Here is a 25,000-nt window from a genome sequence, read left to right as displayed (position 1 = left end):
GAGAGGGAGGAGGAGGAGAGGGAGGAGTGGGGGGAGGGAAAGAGAGGAGAGGGAGGAGGAGGAGGAGAGGGAGGGAAAGAGAGGAGAGGGAGGAGGAGGGAGGGAGGGGAAGAGGGGGAATGAAAGGAGAGGGAGGAGGGGGAGGAGGAGAGGGAGGGAAAGAGAGGAGAGGGAGGAGGAGGAGGAGGGAGGAGTGGGGGGAGGGAAAGGAAAGAGAGGGGAGGGGAGAGGAGAGGGAGGGGGGGAGGAGAGGAGGGAGGGAGGGAGGGGAAGAGAGGAGAGGGGGAGGAGGAGAGGAGGAGAGGGAGGGAAGAGAGGAGGGGAGGAGTGGGGGGAGGGAAAGAAGGGGAGGGGAGAGGGAGAGGGAGGGAGGAGGAGGAGGGAGGGAGGGAGGGAGGGGGAAGAGGGGGAAGAAAGGAGAGGGAGGAGGGGGATGAGAGGGGAGGAGGGGGAGGAGAGAGAGGGGGAGGGGGAGGAGGGGAAGAGGGGGAAAGGGGAGGAGGGAGGGAGGAGGGAGAGAGGGGGAGAGGAGGGGGAGGAAAAGGAGAGGAGAAGAGAGGGGTGGAGCGGAGGTGGTACTAAGGGAGGAGAGGGAAACTAAATCCTTTCTCTCTACTTGTCTCACCAGCTTCTAATACAGGTCTCTCTTGTAAATAGTTTTATCTCAATGTGACTCCCTGTTTAAATAAAGTTCATACATGTAATAAACTCTACTCCCCCCCCCCCTTCCTCCTCTTTCACCACAGAGAGCGTAGGGAGGCGGAGCTGTGTGATGCGTACAGGAGGGCGGGCTCTAAAGAGGAAGCGGCCATGGTTCTCCAGCGTTACGCTCTCCGCTTCACCATCAGTGACGCTACGCTGGACAGTCTGCAGCTACCTAGAACCACTACTATTGACCAGAACCCTGAGTCTAGAACCACTACTACCGACCAGAACCCTGAGTCTAGAACCACTACTACTGACCAGAACCCTGAGTCTAGAACCATTACTACTGACCAGAACCATGAGTCTAGAACCACTACTATTGACCAGAACCCTGAGTCTAGAACCATTACTACTGACCAGAACCATGAGTATAGAACCATTACTACCGACCAGAACCCTAAGTCTAGAACCATTACTACTGACCAGAACCCTGAGTCTAGAACCATTACTACCGACCAGAACCCTAAGTCTAGAACCATTACTACTGACCAGAACCCTGAGTCTAGAACCACGACTACCGACCATAACCCTGAGTCTAGAACCATTACTATTGACCAGAACCCTGAGTCTAGAACCACTACTACCAACCAGAACCCTGAGTCTAGAACCATTACTACTGACCAGAACCCTGAGTCTAGAACCATTACTACCGACCAGAACCCTGAGTCTAGAACCACTACTACTGACCAGAACCTGAGCCTAGAACCATTTCTACTGACCAGAACCCTGAACCTAGAACCATTACTACTAACCAGAACCCTGAGTCTAGAACCATTACTACTGACCAGAACCCTGAGTCTAGAACCATTACTACTGACCAGAACCCTGAGTCTAGAACCACTACTACCGACCATAACCCTGAGTCTAGTACCATTACTAACCAGAACCCTGACCCTAGAACCATTACTACCCAGAACCCTGACCCTAGAACCATTATGACCGACCAGAACCCAGAACGAGCTGGAAACGGACTAGAGGCCAGGCAGGCTGACACAAAGCAAGAGCCCCGAGCCCCCAAACAACCCCAAACCACTGTCACACACACCAAACACACACACACCAAACACACACACACCAAACACACACACACCGAACACACACAGCTCCAAACACCCCAACACACACACACACAAAACCACTCCACGCAATGTCAACACACACTCCCCCTCCCATCTCCCCCCCCACCGGCCCCTCCCTCTCCTGACAGCCGAGCCCTACTGCCAGCCCTCACACCCACAGCCTGGACTCAAGCCTGTTAAGGTAAGGACAGGTAGGGGTAGGTAGAGATAGGGGTTAGGGGTGAAGAGGAATTCAGAGTCCACAGACACAGAGACACATTGTGACATATCTCTTGAGACCACCGTCTGCGGGGGACGCACAGCACAAACGTGCACCTCCCCAAACCTCCCAACCGACGTGGCTCCACGTGCACGTCCTCCATTCATTTGAATGTGTTGACATTTGGAGAAATTGCTTAAGCCTAGACGCTTTAGGGGCAAGGGAATTACAACTTTTTCAGCCGGGACCCCATTTTCTTCGACAGAATTTCTGGCAACCCAACACCACCCCAAATCTAATGACACCCCGAATCACCACAAATGTAATCAAATCTGTGTCTTTAGATTTTTACATCAACAAATGTCATCAATTCATTACATTTTAATTTCTCTTATCAAAACTAAGACCACCAATAAATACATTCACTCAATAGAATGTCCTGTGTAGCTCAGTTGGTAGAGCATGGTGCTTGCAACGCCAGGGTTGTGGGTTCGATTCCCACGGGGGGCAAGTATGAAAAATGTATGCACTCACTAAAACTGTAAAGTGGCTCTGGATAAGAGCGTCTGCTAAATGACTAAAAATGACTAAAAATATAGAATTGTACTTTTTACATTTTGACCCCCCCCACCAAAAAAAGTTTGGTTTATTTATTTATTTTCCTTATACATTTGGTGACCCCCACTGCAATTCCCCCGTCGCTCCCCCAACTTTGATTACCATTGGGGCACAAAAGGTAACCTCTCTCATCACTCTGTCTACAGGTAGATGGCTTGGTGAGGTAACCTCTCCCATCACTCTGTCTACAGGTAGATGGCTTGGTGAGGTAACCTCTCATCACTGTCTACAGGTAGATGGCTTGGTGAGGTAACCTCTCCCATCACTCTGTCTACAGGTAGATGGCTTGGTGAGGTAACCTCTCCCATCACTCTGTCTACAGGTAGATGGCTTGGTGAGGTAACCTCTCATCACTGTCTACAGGTAGATGGCTTGGTGAGGTAACCTCTCCCATCACTCTGTCTACAGGTAGATGGCTTGGTGAGGTAACCTCTCCCATCACTCTGTCTACAGGTAGATGGCTTGGTGAGGTAACCTCTCCCATCACTCTGTCTACAGGTAGATGGCTTGGTGAGGTAACCTCTCTCATCACTCTGTCTACAGGTAGATGGCTTGGTGAGGTAACCTCTCCCATCACTCTGTCTACAGGTAGATGGCTTGGTGAGGTAACCTCTCCCATCACTCTGTCTACAGGTAGATGGCTTGGTGAGGTAACCTCTCCCATCACTCTGTCTACAGGTAGATGGCTTGGTGAGGTAACCTCTCCCATCACTCTGTCTACAGGTAGATGGCTTGGTGAGGTAACCTCTCCCATCACTCTGTCTACAGGTAGATGGCTTGGTGAGGTAACCTCTCCCATCACTCTGTCTACAGGTAGATGGCTTGGTGAGGTAACCTCTCCCATCACTCTGTCTACAGGTAGATGGCTTGGTGAGGTAACCTCTCTCATCACTCTGTCTACAGGTAGATGGCTTGGTGAGGTAACCTCTCCCATCACTCTGTCTACAGGTAGATGGCTTGGTGAGGTAACCTCTCATCACTCTGTCTACAGGTAGATGGCTTGGTGAGGTAACCTCTCCCATCACTCTGTCTACAGGTAGATGGCTTGGTGAGGTAACCTCTCCCATCACTCTGTCTACAGGTAGATGGCTTGGTGAGGTAACCTCTCCCATCACTCTGTCTACAGGTAGATGGCTTGGTGAGGTAACCTCTCATCACTCTGTCTACAGGTAGATGGCTTGGTGAGGTAACCTCTCCCATCACTCTGTCTACAGGTAGATGGCTTGGTGAGGTAACCTCTCTCATCACTCTGTCTACAGGTAGATGGCTTGGTGAGGTAACCTCCCATCACTCTGTCTACAGGTAGATGGCTTGGTGAGGTAACCTCCCATCACTCTGTCTACAGGTAGATGGCTTGGTGAGGTAACCTCTCTCATCACTCTGTCTACAGGTAGATGGCTTGGTGAGGTAACCTCTCCCATCACTCTGTCTACAGGTAGATGGCTTGGTGAGGTAACCTCTCCCATCACTCTGTCTACAGGTAGATGGCTTGGTGAGGTAACCTCTCCCATCACTCTGTCTACAGGTAGATGGCTTGGTGAGGTAACCTCTCCCATCACTCTGTCTACAGGTAGATGGCTTGGTGAGGTAACCTCTCCCATCACTCTGTCTACAGGTAGATGGCTTGGTGAGGTAACCTCTCCCATCACTCTGTCTACAGGTAGATGGCTTGGTGAGGTAATCTCTCCCATCACTCTGTCTACAGGTAGATGGCTTGGTGAGGTAACCTCTCCCATCACTCTGTCTACAGGTAGATGGCTTGGTAAGGTAACCTCTCTCATCACTCTGTCTACAGGTAGATGGCTTGGTGAGGTAACCTCTCATCACTCTGTCTACAGGTAGATGGCTTGGTGAGGTAACCTCTCCCATCACTCTGTCTACAGGTAGATGGCTTGGTGAGGTAACCTCTCTCATCACTCTGTCTACAGGTAGATGGCTTGGTGAGGTAACCTCTCATCACTCTGTCTACAGGTAAATGGCTTGGTGAGGTAACCTCTCCCATCACTCTGTCTACAGGTAGATGGCTTGGTGAGGTAACCTCTCCCATCACTGTCTACAGGTAGATGGCTTGGTGAGGTAACCTCTCTCATCACTCTGTCTACAGGTAGATGGCTTGGTGAGGTAACCTCTCTCATCACTCTGTCTACAGGTAGATGGCTTGGTGAGGTAACCTCTCCCATCACTCTGTCTACAGGTAGATGGCTTGGTGAGGTAACCTCTCCCATCACTCTGTCTACAGGTAGATGGCTTGGTGAGGTAACCTCTCCCATCACTCTGTCTACAGGTAGATGGCTTGGTGAGGTAACCTCTCCCATCACTCTGTCTACAGGTAGATGGCTTGGTGAGGTAACCTCTCCCATCACTCTGTCTACAGGTAGATGGCTTGGTGAGGTAACCTCTCCCATCACTCTGTCTACAGGTAGATGGCTTGGTGAGGTAACCTCTCCCATCACTCTGTCTACAGGTAGATGGCTTGGTGAGGTAACCTCTCCCATCACTCTGTCTACAGGTAGATGGCTTGGTGAGGTAACCTCTCCCATCACTCTGTCTACAGGTAGATGGCTTGGTGAGGTAACCTCCCATCACTCTGTCTACAGGTAGATGGCTTGGTGAGGTAACCTCTCCCATCACTCTGTCTACAGGTAGATGGCTTGGTGAGGTAACCTCCCATCACTCTGTCTACAGGTAGATGGCTTGGTGAGGTAACCTCTCCCATCACTCTGTCTACAGGTAGATGGCTTGGTGAGGTAACCTCTCATCACTCTGTCGACAGGTAGATGGCTCCTCCCCCCTTAACTCCCCCTCCTCCCCCCTTCACTCCCCCCCGCCCACTGAACACCCTGGAGCCAATCAGAAGACAGATGCGTCGGCCATCAGCGCCCTGATTGGAGGGAGGAACTGTGTTGTTACAACGACCATCGTGACGGAACTCACCCAGACACACCTGCAGCCACGCCCGTCAGATATGCCCAGCAACACACAGGTGGGGAGCCACACCCACTCTCATTCATTTATTGATTGATTGATTGACATTTGGTTGATTGATTGAATGATTCTGATGCTCTTGGTTCCTTATTGATTGAATGATTCTGATGCTCTAACCCTAACCCTTCCTGATTGGATGATTCTGATGCTCTAACCCTAACCCTTCTTGATTGGATGATTCTGATGCTCTAACCCTAACCCTTCCTGATTGGATGATTCTGATGCTCTAACCCTAACCCTTCCTGATTGGATGATTCTGATGCTCTAACCCTTCCTGATTGGATGATTCTGATGCTCTAACCCTAACCCTTCCTGATTGGATGATTCTGATGCTCTAACCCTAACCCTTCCTGATTGGATGATTCTGATGCTCTAACCCTAACCCTTCCTGATTGAATGATTCTGATGCTCTAACCCTAACCCTTCCTGATTGGATGATTCTGATGCTCTAACCCTAACCCTTCCTGATTGGATGATTCTGATGCTCTAACCCTAACCCTTCCTGATTGAATGATTCTGATGCTCTAACCCTAACCCTTCCTGATTGGATGATTCTGATGCTCTAACTCTAACCCTTCCTGATTGAATGATTCTGATGCTCTAACCCTAACCCTTCCTGATTGGATGATTCTGATGCTCTAACCCTAACCCTTCCCGATTGGATGATTCTGATGCTCTAACCCTAACCCTTCCTGATTGCATGATTCTGATGCTCTAACCCTAACCCTTCCTGATTGGATGATTCTGATGCTCTAACCCTTCCTGATTGGATGATTCTGATGCTCTAACCCTAACCCTTCCTGATTGGATGATTCTGATGCTCTAACCCTAACCCTTCCTGATTGAATGATTCTGATGCTCTAACCCTAACCCTTCCTGATTGGATGATTCTGATGCTCTAACCCTAACCCTTCCCGATTGGATGATTCTGATGCTCTAACCCTAACCCTTCCTGATTGGATGATTCTGATGCTCTAACCCTAACCCTTCCTGATTGGATGATTCTGATGCTCTAACCCTAACCCTTCCTGATTGGATGATTCTGATGCTCTAACCCTAACCCTTCCTGATTGGATGATTCTGATGCTCTAACACTAACCCTTCCTGATTGGATGATTCTGATGCTCTAACCCTAACCCTTCCTGATTGGATGATTCTGATGCTCTAAACCTAACCCTTCCTGATTGGATGATTCTGATGCTCTAACCCTTCCTGATTGGATGATTCTGATGCTCTAACCCTAACCCTTCCTGATTGGATGATTCTGATGCTCTAACCCTAACCCTTCCTGATTGGATGATTCTGATGCTCTAACCCTAACCCTTCCTGATTGGATGATTCTGATGCTCTAACCCTAACCCTTCCTGAATGATTCTGATGCTCTAACCCTAACCCTTCCTGATTGGATGATTCTGAAGCTCTAACCCTAACCCTTCCTGATTGGATGATTCTGATGCTCTAACCCTAACCCTTCCTGATTGGATGATTCTGATGCTCTAACCCTAACCCTTCCTGATTGGATGATTCTGATGCTCTAACCCTAACCCTTCCTGATTGGATGATTCTGATGCTCTAACCCTAACCCTTCCTGATTGGATGATTCTGATGCTCTAACCCTAACCGTTCCTGATTGGATGATTCTGATGCTCTAACCCTAACCCTTCCTGATTGGATGATTCTGATGCTCTAACCCTAACCCTTCCTGATTGGATGATTCTGATGCTCTAACCCTAACCCTTCCCGATTGGATGATTCTGATGCTCTAACCCTAACCCTTCCTGATTGGATGATTCTGATGCTCTAACCCTTCCTGATTGGATGATTCTGATGCTCTAACCCTAACCCTTCCTGATTGGATGATTCTGATGCTCTAACCCTTCCTGATTGAATGATTCTGATGCTCTAACCCTAACCCTTCCTGATTGGATGATTCTGATGCTCTAACCCTAACCCTTCCTGATTGAATGATTCTGATGCTCTAACCCTAACCCTTCCTGATTGGATGATTCTGATGCTCTAACCCTTCCTGATTGGATGATTCTGATGCTCTAACCCTAACCCTTCCTGATTGGATGATTCTGATGCTCTAACCCTAACCCTTCCTGATTGAATGATTCTGATGCTCTAACCCTAACCCTTCCCGATTGGATGATTCTGATGCTCTAACCCTAACCCTTCCTGATTGGATGATTCTGATGCTCTAACCCTAACCCTTCCTGATTGGATGATTCTGATGCTCTAACCCTAACCCTTCCTGATTGGATGATTCTGATGCTCTAACACTAACCCTTCCTGATTGGATGATTCTGATGCTCTAACCCTAACACTTCCTGATTGAATGATTCTGATGCTCTAACCCTAACCCTTCCTGATTGGATGATTCTGATGCTCTAACTCTAACCCTTCCTGATTGGATGATTCTGATGCTCTAACCCTTCCTGATTGGATGATTCTGATGCTCTAACCCTAACCCTTCCTGATTGGATGATTCTGATGCTCTAACCCTAACCCTTCCTGATTGAATTATTCTGATGCTCTAACCCTAACCCTTCCTGATTGGATGATTCTGATGCTCTAACCCTAACCCTTCCTGATTGGATGATTCTGATGCTCTAACCCTAACCCTTCCTGATTGGATGATTCTGATGCTCTAACCCTTCCTGATTGGATGATTCTGATGCTCTAACCCTAACCCTTCCTGATTGGATGATTCTGATGCTCTAACCCTAACCCTTCCTGATTGGATGATTCTGATGCTCTAACCCTAACCCTTCCTGATTGGATGATTCTGATGCTCTAACTCTAACCCTTCCTGATTGAATGATTCTGATGCTCTAACCCTAACCCTTCCTGATTGGATGATTCTGATGCTCTAACCCTTCCTGATTGAATGATTCTGATGCTCTAACTCTAACCCTTCCTGATTGGATGATTCTGATGCTCTAACCCTTCCTGATTGGATGATTCTGATGCTCTAACCCTAACCCTTCCTGATTGGATGATTCTGATGCTCTAACCCTAACCCTTCCCGATTGGATGATTCTGATGCTCTAACCCTAACCCTTCCTGATTGGATGATTCTGATGCTCTAACCCTTCCTGATTGGATGATTCTGATGCTCTAACCCTTCCTGATTGGATGATTCTGATGCTCTAACCCTAACCCTTCCTGATTGGATGATTCTGATGCTCTAACCCTAACCCTTCCTGATTGAATGATTCTGATGCTCTAACCCTAACCCTTCCTGATTGGATGATTCTGATGCTCTAACCCTAACCCTTCCCGATTGGATGATTCTGATGCTCTAACCCTAACCCTTCCTGATTGGATGATTCTGATGCTCTAACCCTAACCCTTCCTGATTGGATGATTCTGATGCTCTAACCCTAACCCTTCCTGATTGGATGATTCTGATGCTCTAACCCTAACCCTTCCTGATTGGATGATTCTGATGCTCTAACCCTAACCCTTCCTGATTGGATGATTCTGATGCTCTAACCCTAACCCTTCCTGATTGGATGATTCTGATGCTCTAACCCTTCCTGATTGGATGATTCTGATGCTCTAACCCTAACCCTTCCTGATTGGATGATTCTGATGCTCTAACCCTAACCCTTCCTGATTGGATGATTCTGATGCTCTAACCCTAACCCTTCCTGATTGGATGATTCTGATGCTCTAACCCTTCCTGATTGGATGATTCTGATGCTCTAACCCTAACCCTTCCCAATTGGATGATTCTGATGCTCTAACCCTAACCCTTCCTGATTGGATGATTCTGATGCTCTAACCCTTCCTGATTGGATGATTCTGATGCTCTAACCCTAACCCTTCCTGATTGGATGATTCTGATGCTCTAACCCTTCCTGATTGAATGATTCTGATGCTCTAACCCTAACCCTTCCTGATTGGATGATTCTGATGCTCTAACCCTAACCCTTCCTGATTGGATGATTCTGATGCTCTAACCCTAACCCTTCCTGATTGAATGATTCTGATGCTCTAACCCTAACCCTTCCTGATTGGATGATTCTGATGCTCTAACCCTAACCCTTCCTGATTGGATGATTCTGATGCTCTAACCCTTCCTGATTGGATGATTCTGATGCTCTAACCCTAACACTTTCTGATTGAATGATTCTGATGCTCTAACCCTAACCCTTCCTGATTGGATGATTCTGATGCTCTAACCCTAACCCTTCCTGATTGGATGATTCTGATGCTCTAACCCTAACCCTTCCTGATTGGATGATTCTGATGCTCTAACCCTAACCCTTCCTGATTGAATTATTCTGATGCTCTAACCCTAACCCTTCCTGATTGGATGATTCTGATGCTCTAACCCTAACCCTTCCTGATTGGATGATTCTGATGCTCTAACACTAACCCTTCCTGATTGGATGATTCTGATGCTCTAACCCTAACCCTTCCTGATTGAATGATTCTGATGCTCTAACCCTAACCCTTCCTGATTGGATGATTCTGATGCTCTAACCCTAACCCGTCCTGATTGAATGATTCTGATGCTCTAACCCTAACCCTTCCTGATTGGATGATTCTGATGCTCTAACCCTAACCCTTCCTGATTGAATGATTCTGATGCTCTAACCCTAACCCTTCCTGATTGGATGATTCTGATGCTCTAACCCTAACCCTTCCTGATTGGATGATTCTGATGCTCTAACCCTTCCTGATTGGATGATTCTGATGCTCTAACCCTAACACTTTCTGATTGAATGATTCTGATGCTCTAACCCTAACCCTTCCTGATTGGATGATTCTGATGCTCTAACCCTAACCCTTCCTGATTGGATGATTCTGATGCTCTAACCCTAACCCTTCCTGATTGGATGATTCTGATGCTCTAACCCTAACCCTTCCTGATTGAATTATTCTGATGCTCTAACCCTAACCCTTCCTGATTGGATGATTCTGATGCTCTAACCCTAACCCTTCCTGATTGGATGATTCTGATGCTCTAACACTAACCCTTCCTGATTGGATGATTCTGATGCTCTAACCCTAACCCTTCCTGATTGAATGATTCTGATGCTCTAACCCTAACCCTTCCTGATTGGATGATTCTGATGCTCTAACCCTAACCCGTCCTGATTGAATGATTCTGATGCTCTAACCCTAACCCTTCCTGATTGGATGATTCTGATGCTCTAACCCTAACCCTTCCTGATTGGATGATTCTGATGCTCTAACCCTAACCCTTCCTGATGGAATGATTCTGATGCTCTAACCCTAACCCTTCCTGATTGGATGATTCTGATGCTCTAACCCTAACCCTTCCTGATTGGATGATTCTGATGCTCTAACCCTTCCTGATTGGATGATTCTGATGCTCTAACCCTAACCCTTCCCGATTGGATGATTCTGATGCTCTAACCCTAACCCTTCCTGATTGGATGATTCTGATGCTCTAACCCTTCCTGATTGGATGATTCTGATGCTCTAACCCTAACCCTTCCTGATTGGATGATTCTGATGCTCTAACCCTAACCCTTCCTGATTGAATGATTCTGATGCTCTAACCCTAACCCTTCCTGATTGGATGATTCTGATGCTCTAACCCTAACCCTTCCTGATTGGATGATTCTGATGCTCTAACCCTTCCTGATTGAATGATTCTGATGCTCTAACCCTAACCCTTCCTGATTGGATGATTCTGATGCTCTAACCCTAACCCTTCCTGATTGGATGATTCTGATGCTCTAACCCTAACCCTTCCTGATTGGATGATTCTGATGCTCTAACCCTAACCCTTCCTGATTGGATGATTCTGATGCTCTAACCCTAACCCTTCCTGATTGGATGATTCTGATGCTCTAACCCTAACCCTTCCTGATTGGATGATTCTGATGCTCTAACTCTAACCCTTCCTGATTGGATGATTCTGATGCTCTAACCCTAACCCTTCCTGATTGGATGATTCTGATGCTCTAACCCTAACCCTTCCTGATTGGATGATTCTGATGCTCTAACCCTAACCCTTCCTGATTGGATGATTCTGATGCTCTAACCCTAACCCTTCCTGATTGGATGATTCTGATGCTCTAACCCTAACCCTTACTGATTGGATGATTCTGATGCTCTAACCCTAACCCTTCCTGATTGGATGATTCTGATGCTCTAACCCTAACCCTTCCTGATTGGATGATTCTGATGCTCTAACCCTTCCTGATTGGATGATTCTGATGCTCTAACCCTAACCCTTCCCGATTGGATGATTCTGATGCTCTAACCCTAACCCTTCCTGATTGGATGATTCTGATGCTCTAACCCTAACCCTTCCTGATTGGATGATTCTGATGCTCTAACCCTAACCCTTCCTGATTGGATGATTCTGATGCTCTAACCCTAACCCTTCCTGATTGGATGATTCTGATGCTCTAACCCTAACCCTTCCTGATTGAATTATTCTGATGCTCTAACCCTAACCCTTCCTGATTGGATGATTCTGATGCTCTAACCCTAACCCTTCCTGAATGATTCTGATGCTCTAACCCTAACCCTTCCTGATTGGATGATTCTGAAGCTCTAACCCTAACCCTTCCTGATTGGATGATTCTGATGCTCTAACCCTAACCCTTCCTGATTGGATGATTCTGATGCTCTAACCCTAACCCTTCCTGATTGGATGATTCTGATGCTCTAACCCTAACCCTTCCTGATTGGATGATTCTGAAGCTCTAACCCTAACCCTTCCTGATTGGATGATTCTGATGCTCTAACCCTAACCCTTCCTGATTGGATGATTCTGATGCTCTAACCCTAACCCTTCCTGATTGGATGATTCTGATGCTCTAACCCTAACCCTTCCTGATTGGATGATTCTGATGCTCTAACCCTAACCCTTCCTGATTGGATGATTCTGATGCTCTAACCCTAACCCTTCCTGATTGGATGATTCTGATGCTCTAACCCTAACCCTTCCTGATTGGATGATTCTGATGCTCTAACCCTAACCCTTCCTGATTGTCTGTTAGGTGAACAGCTCCTTGGCATCGTCAAGGAGATCAGGGGAGGAGGCGGGGTCTGACTCTTCATTGCTTAGCAACCAGCACACCTACTCATCCTCGGTGACAGGTACGATTACATTACCCAGAGTTCGTGTTGCTGGGTGAACCAGGTTTAGCGCTAATGCTGCTGCTGTAGCTAACACACTGTGTGTTTCCCTCCACAGAAGGACTGGAGGGGAGCAGTGTGACTGTGAGTACCATTATAGCTCATCATTCTCATTCTAGAACTTTACCTTTATTCTAGAACTTGACCTTTATTCTAGAACTTGATCTTTATTCTAGAACCTGACCTTCCTTCTAGAACTTGACCTTTATTCTAGAACGTGACCTTCATTCTAGAACTTGATTTTTATTCTAGAACCTGACCTTCCTTCTAGAACTTAACCTTTATTCTAGAACCTGACCTTTATTCTGGAACCTGATCTTCATTCTAGAACATGACCTTCATTCTAGAACAACCTTCATTTTATAACTTTACCTTTCCTCTCCAGTATAACACCTGTCCTCTCACCTGTCCTTTCCTCTCCAGTATAACACCTGTCCTCTCACCTGTCCTTTCCTCTCCAGTATAACACCTGTCCTCTCACCTGTCCTTTCCTCTCCAGTATAACACCTGTCCTCTCACCTTTCCTCTCCAGTATAACACCTGTCCTCTCACCTGTCCTTTCCTCTCCAGTATAACACCTGTCCTCTCACCTTTCCTCTCCAGTATAACACCTGTCCTCTCACCTTTCCTCTCCAGTATAACACCTGTCCTCTCACCTCTCCTTTCCTCTCCAGTATAACACCTGTCCTCTCACCTGTCCTTTCCTCTCCAGTATAACACCTGTCCTCTCACCTTTCCTCTCCAGTATAACACCTGTCCTCTCACCTTTCCTCTCCAGTATAACACCTGTCCTCTCACCTGTCCTTTCCTCTCCAGTATAACACCTGTCCTCTCACCTGTCCTTTCCTCTCCAGTATAACACCTGTCCTCTCACCTCTCCTTTCCCCTCCAGTATAACACCTGTCCTCTCACCTCTCCTCTCCAGTATAACACCTGTCCTCTCACCTGTCCTTTCCTCTCCAGTATAACACCTGTCCTCTCACCTCTCCTTTCCTCTCCAGTATAACACCTGTCCTCTCACCTCTCCTTTCCTCTCCAGTATAACACCTGTCCTCTCACCTGTCCTTTCCTCTCCAGTATAACACCTGTCCTCTCACCTGTCCTTTCCTCTCCAGTATAACACCGGTCCTCTCACCTCTCCTTTCCTCTCCAGTATAACACCTGTCCTCTCACCTGTCCTTTCCTCTCCAGTATAACACTTGTCCTCTCACCTCTCCTTTCCTCTCCAGTATAACACCTGTCCCCCCACCTGTCCTTTCCTCTCCAGTATAACACTTGTCCTCTCACCTCTCCTTTCCTCTCCAGTATAACACCTGTCCTCTCACCTCTCCTTTCCTCTCCAGTATAACACCTGTCCTCCCACCTGTCCTTTCCTCTCCAGTATAACACCTGTCCTCTCACCTCTCCTTTCCTGTCCTCCTGTCTGTCTCCTGGTGTGTTAGATTGAGAGCCCCATGTTGAACCTGGCTAAGCGTGTAGATCACTGGGTGTGGAACCCTGAGGAGGAGAGGAGACGACAGGAGAGGTGGCAGCTGGAGCAGGAGAGATTCCTACAGGTGAGGAGATAACAGGAAAGGAGACTACAGGAGAGGTGATAACAGGAGAGGAGACTACAGGAGAGGAGACTACAGGAGAGGTGATAACAGGAGAGGTGATAACAGGAGAGGAGATAACAGGAGAGGAGATAACCGGAAAGGAGACTACAGGTGAGGTGATAACAGGTGAGGTGATAACAGGAGAGGTGATAACAGGAGAGGAGATAACAGGAGAGGAGATAACAGGAAAGGAGACTACAGGAGAGGTGATAACAGGAGAGGTGATAACAGGAGAGGAGACTACAGGAGAGGAGATAACAGGAGAGGAGATAACAGGAGAGGTGATAACAGGAGAGGTGATAACAGGAGAGGAGATAACAGGAGAGGAGATAACAGGAGAGGAGATAACAGGAGAGGAGATAACAGGAGACTACAGGAGAGGAGATAACAGGAGAGGAGATAACAGGAGAGGAGACTACAGGAGAGGTGATAACAGGAGAGGTGATAACAGGAGAGGAGATAACAGGAGAGGAGATAACAGGAAAGGAGATAACAGGAAAGGAGACTACAGGAGAGGTGATAACAGGAGAGGTGATAACAGGAGAGGTGATAACAGGAGAGGTGATAACAGGAGAGGAGATAACAGGAGAGGAGATAACAGGAGAGGAGATAACAGGAGAGGAGACTACAGGAGAGGAGATAACAGGAGACTACAGGAGAGGAGATAACAGGAGAGGAGATAACAGGAGAGGAGACTACAGGAGAGGAGATAACAGGAGAGGAGATAACAGGAGAGGAGATAACAGGAAAGGAGACTACAGGAGAGGTGATAACAGGAGAGGAGATAACAGGAGAGGAGACTACAGGAGAGGAGACTACAGGAGAGGAGATAACAGGAGAGGTGATAACAGGAGAGGTGATAACAGGAGAGGAGACTACAGGAGAGGTGATAACAGGAGAGGTGATAACAGGAGAGGAGATAACAGGAGAGGAGATAACAGGAGAGGAGATAACAGGAGAGGAGATAACAGGAAAGGAGACTACAGGAGAGGTGATAACAGGAGAGGTGATAACAGGAGAGGTGATAACAGGAGAGGAGATAACAGGAGAGGAGATAACAGGAGAGGAGACTACAGGAGAGGAGATAACAGGAGACTACAGGAGAGGAGATAACAGGAGAGGAGACTACAGGAGAGGAGATAACAGGAGAGGAGATAACAGGAGAGTTGATAACAGGAGAGGAGATAACAGGAGAGGAGACTACAGGAGAGGTGACTACAGGAGAGGAGATAACAGGAGAGGTGATAACAGGAGAGGTGATAACAGGAGAGACTCCTACAGGTGTGTGTGACGCGTGCATTTGTAACAGCCCACTTGAAATCTCGCTGATGGAGCTATCCAATTATATCCTTTCGTATAGCTCAATCGGTTGGTACGCTGTGAAGGAGGGTGGTCAGGGGTGTTAGCGAGCAGAGGATCACTAGTTGCAGCCAGGTATGGGACAGGAGGGTGGTCAGGGGTGTTAGCGAGCAGAGGATCACTAGTTGCAGCCAGGTATGGAACAGGAGGGTGGTCAGGGGTGTTAGCGAGCAGAGGATCACTAGTTGCAGCCAGGTATGGGACAGGAGGGTGGTCAGGGGTGTTAGCGAGCAGAGGATCACTAGTTGCAGCCAGGTATGGGACAGGAGGGTGGGTCAGGGGTGTTAGCGAGCAGAGGATCACTAGTTGCAGCCAGGTATGGGACAGGAGGGTGGTCAGGGGTGTTAGCGAGCAGAGGATCACTAGTTGCAGCCAGGTATGGGACAGGAGGGTGGTCAGGGGTGTTAGCGAGCAGAGGATCACTAGTTGCAGCCAGGTATGGGACAGGAGGGTGGTCAGGGGTGTTAGCGAGCAGAGGATCACTAGTTGCAGCCAGGTATGGGACAGGAGGGTGGTCAGGGGTGTTAGCGAGCAGAGGATCACTAGTTGCAGCCAGGTATGGGACAGGAGGGTGGGTCAGGGGTGTTAGCGAGCAGAGGATCACTAGTTGCAGCCAGGTATGGGACAGGAGGGTGGTCAGGGGTGTTAGCGAGCAGAGGATCACTAGTTGCAGCCAGGTATGGGACAGGAGGGTGGTCAGGGGTGTTAGCGAGCAGAGGATCACTAGTTGCAGCCAGGTATGGAACAGGAGGGTGGGTCAGGGGTGTTAGCGAGCAGAGGATCACTAGTTGCAGCCAGGTATGGAACAGGAGGGTGGGTCAGGGGTGTTAGCGAGCAGAGGATCACTAGTTGCAGCCAGGTATGGAACAGGAGGGTGGGTCAGGGGTGTTAGCGAGCAGAGGATCACTAGTTGCAGCCAGGTATGGGACAGGAGGGTGGTCAGGGGTGTTAGCGAGCAGAGGATCACTAGTTGCAGCCAGGTATGGAACAGGAGGGTGGGTCAGGGGTGTTAGCGAGCAGAGGATCACTAGTTGCAGCCAGGTATGGAACAGGAGGGTGGGTCAGGGGTGTTAGCGAGCAGAGGATCACTAGTTGCAGCCAGGTATGGGACAGGAGGGTGATCAGGGGTGTTAGCGAGCAGAGGATCACTAGTTGCAGCCAGGTATAGGACAGGAGGGTGGGTCAGGGGTGTTAGCGAGCAGAGGATCACTAGTTGCAGCCAGGTATGGGACAAGGACAGTGGAGGAAGCTACACTGTTTGCATCACCCTGATGTCAGTTTCACGTTCACGTGTGTGTGTGTGTGTGTGTGTGTGTGTGTGTGTGTGTGTGTGTGTGTGTGTGTGTGTGTGTGTGTGTGTTTATGTGTGTGTGTGTGTGTGTGTGTGTGTGTGTGTGTGTGTGTGTGTGTGTGTGTGTGTCTGTGCAGGAGCAGTATCTCAGGGAGCAGGAGAAACTGAAGGTAGTGTGGGAGAGAGCGCAGAGAGAGGTGGACGAGGAGGAACGGAGACACAACGAAGAGGTAGCACACACATTAGCCTTTAGCATTAGCCCTGACACACACATTAGCCTTTAGCATTAGCCCTGACACACAAATTAGCCTTTAGAATTAGCCTTGACACACACAAATTAGCCATTAGCGTTAGCCCTGACACACACATTAGCCTTTAGCATTAGCGCTGACACACACATTAGCCTTTAGAATTAGCCCTGACACACACATGAGCCTTTAGCATTAGCGCTGAAACACACATTAGCCTTTAGCATTAGCGCTGACACACATTAGTCTTTAGCATTAGCGCTGACACACATATTAGCCTTTAGCATTAGCCCTGCCACACACATTTACATTTACATTTAAGTCATTTAGCAGACGCTCTTACATTAGGCTTTAGTAAAAAATATATATATAATATATACAGTGGCTTGCGAAAGTTTTCACCTCCCTTGGCATTTTTCCTATTTTGTATCTTTACAACCTGGAATTAAAATGGATTTTTTTGGGGTTTGTATCATTAAGCTTGGCACATCTATCCACTAGGATATTTGCCCATTCTTCAAGGCAAAACTGCTCCAGCTCCCTCAAGTTGGATGGGTTCCACTGGTGTACAGCAATCTTTAAGTCATACCACAGATTCTCAATTGGATTGAGGTCTGGGCTTTGACTAGGCCATTCCAAGACATTTAAATGTTTCCCCTTAAACCACTCAAGTGTTGCTTTAGCAGTATGCTTAGGGTCATTGTCCTGCTGGAAGGTGAACCTCCGTCCCATTCTCAAATCTCTGGAAGACTGAAACAGGTTTCCCTCAAGAATTTCCCTGTATTTAGCGCCATCCATCATTCCTTCAATTCTGAGCAGTTTCCCAGTTCCCACCGATAAAAACTATCCCCACAGCATGATGCTGCCACCACCATGCTTCACTGTGGGGATGGTGTTCTCGGGGTGATGAGAGGTGTTGGGTTTGCGCCAGACATAGCGTTTTCCTTGATGGCCAAAAAGCTCAATTTTTGTCTCATCTGACCAGAGTACCTTCTTCCATATGTTTGGTGGTGCCCCTTGCTTAGTTGTGTTGCAGACTCTGGGGCCTTTCAGAACAGGTGTATATATACTGAGATCATGTGACAGATCATGTGACACTTAGATTGAACACAGGTGGGCTTTATTTAACTGACTTCTGAAGGTAATTGGTTGCACCAGATCTTATTTAGGGGCTTCATAGCAAAGGGGGTGAATACATATGCACGCACCACTTTTACATTACATTTTAGTCATTTAGCAGACGCTCTTATCCAGAGCGACTTACAGTTAGTGAGTGCATACATTTTCATACTGGCCCCCCGTGGGAAACGAACCCACAACCCTGGTGTTGCAAGTGCCATGCTCTACCAACTGAGCTACTGAACTTTTCCTTTATTTATTTTTTTGAATATAAAAATCAATTTAAATTACAGGTTGTAATGCAACAAAATAGGAAAAACGCCAAGGGGGATGAATACTTTTGCAAGGCACTGCATACATATAGTACCAGTAAAACGTTTGGCCACACCTACTCATTCAAGGGTTTTTCTTTATTTTGACTATTTTCTACGTTGTAGAATAACTATGAAATAACACATATGGAATCATGTAGTAACCAAAAAAGTGTTAAACAAATCAAAATATATTTTAGATTTTAGATTCTTCAAATTAGCCACCCTTTGCCTTGATGACAGCTTTGCACACGCTTGGCATTCTCTCAACCAGCTTCACCTGGAATGCTTTTCCAACAGTCTTGAAGGAGTTCCCACATATGCTGAGAACCTGTTGGCTGCTTTTCCTTCACTCCAACTCAACCCAAACCATCTCAATTGGGTTGAGGTCAGGTGATTGCGGAGGCCAGGTCATCTAATGCAGCACTCCATCACTCTCCTTCTTGGTCAAATAGCCCTTACACAGCCTGGAGGTGTGTTTTGGGTCATTGTCCTGTTGAAAAACAAATGATAGTCCCACTAAGCCCAAACCAGATGGGATGGCGTATAACTGCAGAATGCTGTGGTAACCATGCTGGTTAAGTGTGCCTTGAATTCTAAATAAATCACTGACAGTGTCACCAGCAAAGCAACATCACACCATAACACCTCCTCCTCCATGCTTTACGGTGGGAACTACACATGTGGAGATCATCCATTCACCCACACCGCGTCTCACAAAGACACGGCAGTTGGAACCAAAAATCTCAAATTTGGACTCATCAGTCCAAAGGACAGATTTCCACCGGTCTAATGTCCATTGCTCGTGTTTCTTGGCCCAAGCAAGTCTCATCTTCTTACTGGTGTCCTTTAGTAGTGGTTTCTTTGCAGCAATTCGACCATGAAGGCCTGATTCATGCAGTCTCCTCTGAACAGTTGATGTTGAGATGTGTCTGTTACTTGAACTATGTGAAGCATTTATTTGGGCTGCAATCTGAGGTGCAGTTAACTCTAATGAATTTATCCTCTGCAGCAGAGGTAACTCTGGGTCTTCCTTTCCTGTGGCGGTCCTCATGAGAGCCAGTTTCATAATAGCGCTTGATAATGTTTGCGACTGCACTTGAAGAAACTTTCAAAGTTCTTGAAATGTTCTGTATTGACTGACCTTCATGTCTTAAAGTAATGATGGACTGTCGTTTCTCTTTGCTTATTTGACCTGTTCTTGCCATAATATGGACTTGGTCTTTTACCAAATAGGGCTATCTTCTGTATATCCCCCCTACCTTGTCACAACACAACTGATTGGCTCAAACGCATTAAGAAGGAAAGAAATTCCACAACTTAACTTTTAAGAAGGCACACCTGTTAATTTAAATGCATTCCAGGTGACTACCACTGTTGGAAAAGCATTCCAGGTGAAGCTGGTTGAGAGAATGCCAAGAGTGTGCAAAGCTGTCGTCAAGGCAAAGGGTGGCTACTTTAAAGAATCTCAAATATTAAATATTTGTTTAACACTTTTTTGGTTACTACATGATTCCATATCTGTTATTTCATAGGTTTGATGTCTTCAATATTATCCTACAATGTAGAAAATAGTAAAAATAAAAATAAATAAAAGAAATGGAATGAGTAGGTGTGTCCAAACTTTTGACTGGCACTGTATAAATGGTTGTCCTAGTGTGGTTGTCCCACTTAGTGTTGTTGTCCTATTGTGGTTGTCCCACCTAGTGTGGTTGTCCTAGTGTGGTTGTCCCACCTAGTGTGGTTGTCCTAGTGTGGTTGTCACACCTAGTGTGGTTGTCATAGTGTGGTTGCTGTAGTGTGGTTGTCCCACCTAGTGTGGTTGTCCCACCTAGTGCGGTTGACCCACCTAGTGTAGTTGTCCTAGTGTGGTTGTCTTAGTGCGGTTGTCCCACCTAGTGTGGTTGTCATAATGTGGTTGTCGTAGTGTGGTTGTCCCACCTAGTGTGGTTGGCCCACCAAGTGTGGTTGTCATAGTGTGGTTGTCCTAGTGTGGTTGTCCTGGTGTGGTTGTCCCACCTAGTGCGGTTGACCCACCTAGTGTAGTTGTCCTAGTGTGGTTGTCTTAGTGTGGTTGTCCCACCTAGTGTGGTTGTCATAGTGTGGTTGTCCTAGTGTGGTTGTCCCACCTAATGTGGTTGTCCCACCTAGTGCGGTTGTCCCACCTAGTGTGGTTGTCCTAGTGTGGTTGTCCTAATGTGGTTGTCCCACATAATGTGGTTGTCCTAGTGTGGTTGTCTTAGTGCGGTTGTCCCACCTAGTGTGGTTGTCATAATGTGGTTGTCGTAGTGTGGTTGTCCCACCTAGTGTGGTTGGCCCACCAAGTGTGGTTGTCATAGTGTGGTTGTCCTAGTGTGGTTGTCCTGGTGTGGTTGTCCCACCTAGTGCGGTTGACCCACCTAGTGTAGTTGTCCTAGTGTGGTTGTCTTAGTGTGGTTGTCCCACCTAGTGTGGTTGTCATAGTGTGGTTGTCCCACCTAATGTGGTTGTCCCACCTAGTGCGGTTGTCCCACCTAGTGTGGTTGTCCTAGTGTGGTTGTCCTAATGTGGTTGTCCCACATAATGTGGTTGTCCCACCTAGTGCAGTTGTCCCAGTGTGGTTGTCCTAGTGTGGTTGTCCCACCTAGTGTGGTTGTCCCACGTAGTGTGGTTGTTCCACCTAGTGCAGTTGTCCTTGTGTGGTTGTCCTAATGTGGTTGTCCTAGTGTGGTTGTCCCACCTAGTGTGGTTGTCCCACCTAGTGTGGTTGTCCCACCTACTGTGGTTGTCCCACCTAGTGTGGTTGTCCCACCTAGTGTGGTTGTCCTAGTGTGGTTGTCCCACCTAGTGTGGTTGTCCCACCTAGTGTGGTTGTCCTAGTGTGGTTGTCCCACCTAGTGTGGTTGTCACACCTAGTGTGGTTGTCACACCTAGTTTGGTTGTCCCTCCTAGTGTGGTTGTCCCACCTAGTGTGGTTGTCATAGTGTGGTTGTCATAGTGTGGTTGTCCCACCGAGTGTGGTTGTCGTAGTGCGGTTGTCCTAATGTGGTTGTCCAACCTAGTGTGGTTGTCCCACCTAGTGTGGTTGTCATAGTGTGGTTGTCGTAGTGTGGTTGTCCCACCGAGTGTGGTTGTCGTAGTGTGGTTGTCCTAATGTGGTTGTCCCACCTAGTGCGGTTGTCCCACCTAGTGCGGTTGTCATAGTGTGGTTGTCCCACCTAGTGTGGTTGTCCCACCTAGTGGGGTTGTCTCACCTAGTGCGGTTGTCCTTTTGCGGTTTTCCTAGTGTGGTTGTCCTATTGTGGTTGTCCCCACCTTGTGTGGTTGTCATAGTGTGGTTGTCCCACCTAGTGGGGTTGTCCTTTTGCGGTTTTCCTAGTGTGGTTGTCCCCACCTAGTACGGTTTCATAGTGTGGTTGTCCGATCTAGTGTGGTTGTCCAAGTGTGGTTGTCCTAGTGTGGTTATCCCATTTAGTGCAGTGGTCCAACCTAGTGTGGTTGTCCCACCTAGTGGGGTTGTCTCACCTAGTGCGGTTGTCCTTTTGCGGTTTTCCTAGTGTGGTTGTCCTAGTGTGGTTGTCCCCACCTAGTGCGGTTGTCATAGTGTGGTTGTCCCACCTAGTGTGGTTATCCTAGTGTGGTTGTCCCTCCTAGTGTGGTTGTCCCACCTAGTGTGGTTGTCCTAGTGTGGTTGTCCCACCTAGTGCGGTAGTCCCACCTAGTGTGGTTGTCCTAGTGTGGTTGTCCCACCTAGTGTGGTTGTCCCACCTAGTGTGGTTGTCCTAGTGTGGTTGTCCCACCTAGTGTGGTTGTCCCACCTAGTGTGGTTGTCCTAGTGTGGTTGTCCCACCTAGTGTGGTTGTCCCACCTAGTGTGGTTGTCCCACCTAGTGTGGTTGTCCTAGAGTGGTTGTCCGATCTAGTGTGGTTGTCTTAGTGTGGTTTTCACATTTAGTGTGGTTGTCCTAGTGTGGTTGTCTCACCTAGTGCGGTTGTCCCACCTAGTGCGGTTGTCCTAGTGCGGTTGTCCTGGTGCGGTTGTCCTACCTAGTGTGGTTGTCCCACCTAGTGCGGTTGTCCTACCTAGTGTGGTTGTCCCACCTAGTGTGGTTGTCCCACCTAGCTATCTTCAGATGAATACGCTAACTGAAAAACATGAAATGAGTCCTCTATTATTCGTAATTATTAGCATTAGCATTAGCGTTAGCCTTGTTCTGTGTGTGTTTCCAGGAGAAGAGGATCCTGGAGGAGACGGCAACGGCCCTTTCTCATTTCCCTCCCATAGAGCTCCCTGTTCAGACAGAAGTCATCGTTCCGGCACAACAGATCTGTAAGACAGAAGCAATCGCTCATCAGAACGGCCAGGATCAGCATGCCGTATCCCAACTACAGTTTATACAGGGTTAGCACCAGTGTTGGGGAGTAGGGAACCACATGTAGTTCAACTACTAATTTAACTACATTTTACAGTGGCTTGGTGGTAGTTGAACTAAATTCAAATATTGGTCGTGTTTTCAGTAGTTCATTACTGTTTTACCATGTAGCGGCGTAGCTAACTACTGGAACTACGTACTACTGTTTTACCATGTAGCGGTGTAGCTAACTACTGGAACTACACACTACTGTTTTACCATGTAGCGGTGTAGCTAACTACTGGAACTACGTACTACTGTTTTACCATGTAGCGGTGTAGCTAACTACTGGAACTACACACTACTGTTTTACCATGTAGCGGTGTAGCTAACTACTGGAACTACACACTACTGTTTTACCATGTAGCGGTGTAGCCAACTACTGGAACTACACACTACTGTTTTACCATGTAGCGGTGTAGCTAACTACTGGAACTACACACTACTGTTTTACCATGTAGCGGTGTAGCTAACTACTGGAACTACGTACTACTGTTTTACCATGTAGCGGTGTAGCTAACTACTGGAACTACACACTACTGTTTTACCATGTAGCGGCGTAGCTAACTACTGGAACTACACATTACTGTTTTACCATGTAGCGGTGTAGCTAACTACTGGAACTACGTACTACTGTTTTACCATGTAGCGGTGTAGCTAACTACTGGAACTACACACTACTGTTTTACCATGTAGCGGTGCAGCTAACTACTGGAACTACACACTACTGTTTTACCATGTAGCGGCGTAGCTAACTACTGGAACTACACACTACTGTTTTACCATGTAGCGGTGTAGCTAACTACTGGAACTACACACTACTGTTTTACCATGTAGCGGTGTAGCTAACTACTGGAACTACACACTACTGTTTTACCATGTAGCGGTGTAGCTAACTACTGGTACTACGTACTACTGTTTTACCATGTAGCGGTGTAGCTAACTACTGGAACTACACACTACTGTTTTACCATGTAGCGGCGTAGCTAACTACTGGAACTACACACTACTGTTTTACCATGTAGCGGTGTAGCTAACTACTGGAACTACACACTACTGTTTTACCATGTAGCGGTGTAGCTAACTACTGGAACTACACACTACTGTTTTACCATGTAGCGGTGTAGCTAACTACTGGTACTACGTACTACTGTTTTACCATGTAGCGGTGTAGCTAACTACTGGAACTACACACTACTGTTTTACCATGTAGCGGTGTAGCTAACTACTGGAACTACACACTACTGTTTTACCATGTAGCGGTGTAGCTAACTACTGGTACTACGTACTACTGTTTTACCATGTAGCGGTGTAGCTAACTACTGGAACTACGTACTACTGTTTTACCATGTAGCGGTGTAGCTAACTACTGGAACTACACACTACTGTTTTACCATGTAGCGGTGTAGCTAACTACTGGAACTACACACTACTGTTTTACCATGTAGCGGTGTAGCTAACTACTGGAACTACACACTACTGTTTTACCATGTAGCGGTGTAGCTAACTACTGGAACTACGTACTACTGTTTACCATGTAGCGGTGTAGCTAACTACTGGAACTACGTACTACTGTTTTACCATGTAGCGGTGTAGCTAACTACTGGAACTACACACTACTGTTTTACCATGTAGCGGTGTAGCTAACTACTGGAACTACGCACTACTGTTTTACCATGTAGCGGTGTAGCTAACTACTGGAACTACACACTACTGTTTTACCATGTAGCGGTGTAGCTAACTACTGGTACTACATACTACTGTTTTACCATGTAGCGGTGTAGCTAACTACTGGAACTACGTACTACTGTTTTACCATGTAGCGGTGTAGCTAACTACTGGAACTACGTACTACTGTTTTACCATGTAGCGGTGTAGCTAACTACTGGAACTACATACTACTGTTTTACCATGTAGCGGTGTAGCTAACTACTGGAACTACACACTACTGTTTTACCATGTAGCGG

At 47.2% G+C, this 25,000-nt stretch overlaps 1 pseudogene across 1 annotated transcript in view; it reads left to right on the top strand.

Moving 5' to 3' along the window:
* Positions 1-22,951, top strand: part of LOC311116025 — a 24,701-nt pseudogene extending 1,750 nt beyond the window's left edge. Inside the window, exons 3-9 of the transcript in view lie at positions 747-1,965; positions 5,332-5,584; positions 12,582-12,681; positions 12,779-12,804; positions 14,163-14,276; positions 17,103-17,195; positions 22,852-22,951. The product of the transcript in view is annotated as an uncharacterized misc_RNA (transcript). The remainder of the gene's footprint in view (positions 1-746; positions 1,966-5,331; positions 5,585-12,581; positions 12,682-12,778; positions 12,805-14,162; positions 14,277-17,102; positions 17,196-22,851) is intronic.
* The last annotated feature ends 2,049 nt before the right edge of the window (positions 22,952-25,000 follow it).

The sequence above is a fragment of the Coregonus lavaretus genome (genome assembly GCF_964263955.1).
Source record: "Coregonus lavaretus genome assembly, contig: HAP1_SCAFFOLD_7363, whole genome shotgun sequence".
Lineage (NCBI taxonomy): Eukaryota > Metazoa > Chordata > Actinopteri > Salmoniformes > Salmonidae > Coregonus > Coregonus lavaretus.
This window is presented reverse-complemented; position numbering and strand designations above follow the sequence as displayed.